Here is a 6,022-nt window from a genome sequence, read left to right on the forward strand (position 1 = left end):
TTGGTTAACTATTTTTCATTCCATCAAGGAAAATTTTCTATTTGACTGAAGGTATTTTTTGTTCTGAAGGGTGTATCAGTGCCCGTTTGTGTATGTGGGCTCTATAGTGTACCATAATTTCTACTTTCTTTTTTATTTGGATAATTTTGATCATGTCCTGGATTATGTATTAGTGTAAGATTGCTATACTTAATTACAAGTTATATAAAATACATATTAAAAGATTGCAGGCATGTGAAATAATTGCATATCACAGCAAATATGTAGCAGGTAATCCTGATATTTTTTTTTTTTATTGAATTTGAATAATTAATTTTTTTGCATTTACAAATTTTGTATCGTATCACTTTTGATGACAACCATAAACATTTAAATTAAATTAAGAAAAAAATTAACATGAGGTGACAGAAATAATGATTTACAGCAAGGTCATAATTGTTATCAAAACAAAGTTGTTTGCAACAATAGATAATTTATGTCAGAGTTTGTAAAGTTAGAAATTCAATTTTTTTTTGTAGTTTCAATGAAATTTTTGAACTGAATTAAGAATACTGAATTAGAGATTACTGAAGTAATGAAGAAAATTGTAATAAAAATGTAAGGGCAGAAGTAGATGACATGACACTTGTAGATTACTGAATGCAGCTGAATTAAGAATATCACTAGCAGAAACCAGAGTTCTAGGAAACTTTTTTCATCATGGAGAATTATATGAAGGTTGTTTAAATTAACAGAAATAAATTTTGTTTACTCCCAAAACCACAAACAATATTTTCCTTATGCAACACCTTGTAAGTATGAATTTCTTCTGATAAGCCTCATTATTACTAATATTATTGTTAAAACACACATTTTTCCAATTAAAACCGCAAAACACACCACAGATATGAAATTATAAAAATATGTGATTAAGGAAAAGTTAGTCTATCATTAAACAGACAGGTATGATGAAAAAAGAGTAGTAGCATAAAATGGTCAATGAAATTAAGTAAACTTAGAAGTACAAAATTCATAACGTAAAGGCAATATTTTAAAGAATACCAAATTAATTTATTAAAACACTTGAAATATCTCAGCATGTTGCTCAAGTTAACATTATTAACAATTATACCAAGAACTAAACAAGTAATAAATATGAGGAACGGCTGAAATGTAATACATAGTTGCTAATAATTTTCAAATGAAAACAAAACTAATGAATGACACATAATAAAGTACATTTTATTTGCTATAAAAACTTATATTTATTTTTCCGTACAGTCATCATTTATTGCTGTACATTTCTTCTAATGGTGAACCAGTTTTCTCATTCCGTCAATCAAAAATGCTAGCAGTCTTTCCCTCATCCATGACCTCATTGTGTTCTTCAACTAATTCAGAAAGCTGAAGCTGAAGCTAATTCAGAAGTTCTTCAGCTGTTCAGGGTGCAAAATCAGATGAGTATGGAGAGTTAAAGTAGATTCAAATTTCAGCTTCAGATATCTAGTGGCCAATCATGAACAGATTTTTTGATAGCCCAGTCGTGCAATAATGTGTCCTACTCATTATTTTATTATGTCTATCTGGGTGGCAAAGCATTGTTACCTGATGCGACAGTCATTTTGAATCAATTTATTCACTTCCTTTTGGTACTATTATCAACTACAGAAACCGGTCGACCACTGAGAGGTCCATCTTCAATATTCATTTTACTGGCTTCACATACACAAAATTTTATTGCTAAACTATAAAGAGTTTTATCACTATAAACGGCTTTTAAACAATGATGATCGTCACAATTACTTTTTCCATTATTAAAAACTCAACCGCCGCATGTGTTTTTAGATGCATCGATGTAGAAAGCATATTTTAATTCCATAAGAATGGCAAATGACAGAAAATGAGAGGGCATAGGATCAACAACTTTCTGAAATGAAAGAATAATGAACTAGAAGATGGCAGCACCTGTTGCTGTGTGTAAAATTTTGTTCTTCCACTACAATCCTGTGTTCATTAAATTTCAGCTTTTTCTCATATAATAGTAAAAGTTAAAGGAAAACCAAACAATTTGAATGTAGCGATTATTAAATTGAATTATATTCATTTTGAGATATTAAGATACTAAACGAAACATAATCAGGTATAAAAAAATAATAAAAGAAGAAATGGTATTCCCTGAAAACCCCTCACATTGTTTCAAAACTTGGAATAATTTTCCTATAATATTCCTTGATAAATTTCCAAGTATTTATTGTACTTATTGAGAATCTAGATATCCTGTATAAAGTGAAATGAAAATGATCGCAGTGAATATAGGAAGAAAACAAGGAAAGAAACAAATTACATTTTTTTCACGAGATCAAAATAACTTAAGTAAATTATATAATAAAAAAATGAAATTAATTATATTGTTTTATAAATTATACTAAAGCATGACATTTTTCTTCTTATATGGTGGTATAGCCCATAAAGGGTTTGGATCTTCTCCACAACTCATCTCAAGGCATTCTTCTTTATCCGTCACCTCCTGATTTTTTCAGATCTTGTTCCACATCACCCAGACAACTATTCTGGTACTCTTACCCATATTCTGGTGTCCTTCTTACCCATATTTTTTAATAAACACCTTTGTTATTGCTCTACTTTCTAATATTCTTAATAAACGACCTACCCGACAAAGTCTTCCCTGTTTATTGTGATTAAAATATCCGGCTCTCTGTATAACTCTTTTAATGTGTATTAATTTTGCTTATTGGCTCTTAATTAATACATTTTTGCTTCATAAAATCTTCTTTCAAATCTTTTTTATTTGCAGCTTAAAACACAATGTCGTACACTCCTATTAATAATCATTGTTCTTGGAATAATCAGAAAGTTTCCTTTACTCTCTCTGTCGATAAAATAACACTGCCAACTCTTACAACACTTTCAATCATAAAACTATTTGTCATTCTTCCTATCAATCATGTCAGCCGTACAATTTCCTTGGATTGATTAAAGCTTTTATTAGAAAGAGAGTAAACATTTAAACAATGGAAGCTTTAAAAATCTACCACTGAGGAAAAAAAGAAGAGAATTCAAGGATCTGACTGAAAGATTAAAAATAAGTAAATAATTCAAAGGAATAATTATGTATTTTTACTTTTTTCATCATCATATACTCAAATGATGTCGTTTGATATGGCTTAAAATTTTCCACCGCAGTCAAATAAACTCACTTCTAATGGATAGTTAATTCCAACATATAATTAATTTTTTTTTTTCATTTTATTCACACAATTGTAATGGAAATTTAATAATTTAGAAAATTTTATATGAAAGTAAACACATTTTAAATGGATAAACGATAAATACAATTAAACTTTAAAATAAAAGGTACAATAAATACAAGTATTGTGCAAACTGATTATTAAAATAGCAGCAAGGACATGTTCATAATTATTTTACAGTTGGTAACAATGAATTTTTTATTAATGTAGAATTCATAACATCAGTTAAAAGTAGACTTGTTTTAATATTAAAATTTGTGAACAGCAAATTCCTGATTATCGGTAAGCGTTTAATCGCGATGCCTCTTTGAAAAAAATGTTGGATGTTGGCTTCGGATGAAAAGCCAAGACGTTACCACTCATGTACCACGGAGACTAGCGCGAGTTATATCTGAGAAATCATTAAAAACATTGTTTTCCGTACTCAAACAATTACATCCCAAATTTATGGTTTTCTGAGATAGGAAATAATGTTTACAATTAAATTTTGTTTCTGCAGAAGAAATGGGAGATAGGAGTCCTCTATTTTATACTTTTTGGCATAGCTGCCTCTGCAGCTGTTTATGTAGTTGGACGCTTAGAATCCAAATTTTACAGTTTATGCAAGATTTATGTAAAAAAAAATACATAAAATATTTAAAATAATTAGTATAGTCAATTTGTATTTTTATTTGAAAATCCTTACCTGCTGATTGTTTTTTCCATATGTTAGGGGTGATGAGGGAAGCTTAACTCCCAAATCTATGGAAACATCCCCCTCCCGTAGATTTTTGAAAACTCAAAAAGTTTTTGAAATGCGTTTTTCTCTGAATCTATGCATTTTAGAGAAAAGTTTTTCAAATAAAATATGTAGAGGACATTCTCCTCTACAATTAATGTCTTTGAAGTTATGCCGTATAATTTGAAATTGAAATACTAGGTGGCACTGAAGTTGTAAAAAACGTGTTTTTTCACTGGAAAAAATTGTTTTTCATCTGTATTGCACGGCATAACTTCAAATACATTAATTGTAGAGGAGAATGTCCTCTACATTTTTTGTTTGAAAAACTTTTCTCTAAAATGCATAGATTCAGAGAAAAACGCATTTCAAAAGTTTTTGAGTTTTTAGAGTTTTTCAAAAGTCTATGGGAGGGGATGTTAAAAATCTGGAGTTAAGCTTCCCTCATCACCCCTAATATATGGGAAAAACATCAATCGGTAGGTAAGGATTTTCAAATACAGCCTATTTTGATGACAAATTGCCTGTACTAAATGTATTGCAATCAACATACGAAAGTTACAATTATAGGGTTCTAGCAAACCCTATGTGACCTTTATTCTGTTCATATAGAGTAGGAGCATTAGATTCAAAACATGAATTGAGGGGCAAAATTTTCCTGCCGGTCAGACCAGGTGGAAAAAGTCCCTACGCGTGCCTCAATTTACATACTAAAAGTGGAGAGTAACTACTCCAAGAAAATTTTGAGATATCCATGTGGATCTAGTAAAAATGGCCCGCTCAATGTTGATGTGAATGTGTTGTAGTCCCGCTTTTCGGTTGTAACTAGTTAAATATTGAATTTATCGAAAAATGTTTCAAACAAAACTTGTAGAACGGAAAATTTTACACAAAAAATATCTAGGTCAGGAGTAAACTATTTTGCTGTAGGTTAGAGCAGCTCGTGTTCAGGCACTGCAGAACTGCAGCACCCCCTATTATCGATAAAATTTAATACGAATCCATTCTTCTTTATACTTGTATATAATCCTTAAGCTTAATGTCAATAGCCATCCCCCAGTTTATGAAAAAGATACAAAAATCTTTGTACGGAACTATGCGCTTCACAGTTTCAGCGGCATGGTGTTTGGCTATTGTGCACATAGGAAGCTGCACGTGAGGCTGCAAGGGAGAGAGAGGAGAGAGAGCACTGTCGCTCCCGTGCCAACCCTGGCGTGCTGGTGGAAGGTAGTTTTTTTTTTATTCCACGGTGTACGGAACATTCCTTGTTCGTTCCCTTTTCTAGTTTAATCGGTGGAAGGAATGTGAAAGCGGTTTAATTATTTTTTTCAGTAGCCATCAGAATATGGCAGAAAGCAAGGTCTTTTTGATCGCCAAATCCGTCCAAAAACACGCTGGAAGGGCAAAAGAGAGGGTAATTAGTAAAACCTAATTATGTGTTTGTTTCTGTGTACATAAAAATTTAAAAGAGGAATTTTCAAGTACGCATATTTACAAACATAATAATTGTAAAATTATTTTTAAGGAAACATATTTTATGTTTAATTAGATTGTAATTAAATTACAAAGTGAAAGAGATACTAGGCACAATGAAATATATTTAAAAAAAAAAAGAAGTGATTGGCAAAAAAATTCATGTATTCGCATAGTTGCTTTTCAGTTTGAATTTGGTTTTTATTTGTAGGCCTTTGATAAACAAATTTGAAAATTCTTTGACCAGACAACATTATAGTATATGTTATTCCTAAATGAAACAATTTCTTTTAAATTGACTAAGCGTTATTCCTTTAGGTATCTTTTTTGATTTACTTATCCTAGATCAAAAGTTATAGGTATTTATTTATCGCGCGCAAGTTAAAACTGTGTTGCCGGCTATCTTGTATCTTTCCACATAGGCAGTATTTAGAAAGCTACTATTTATTGCGGAATTCTCGGTGTAGAATTTTCCGTTCAACATTTTTGACAAGAATGACCTTTTTCTGAAAAATCAATATTTAACGACCTACAACACAAAAAACATGGTTCTAAATTTTATTTTGTTTATAAACAAATGTCG

This window comes from Lycorma delicatula, chromosome 2 (genome assembly GCF_047948215.1).
Source record: "Lycorma delicatula isolate Av1 chromosome 2, ASM4794821v1, whole genome shotgun sequence".
NCBI classification, from domain to species: domain Eukaryota; kingdom Metazoa; phylum Arthropoda; class Insecta; order Hemiptera; family Fulgoridae; genus Lycorma; species Lycorma delicatula.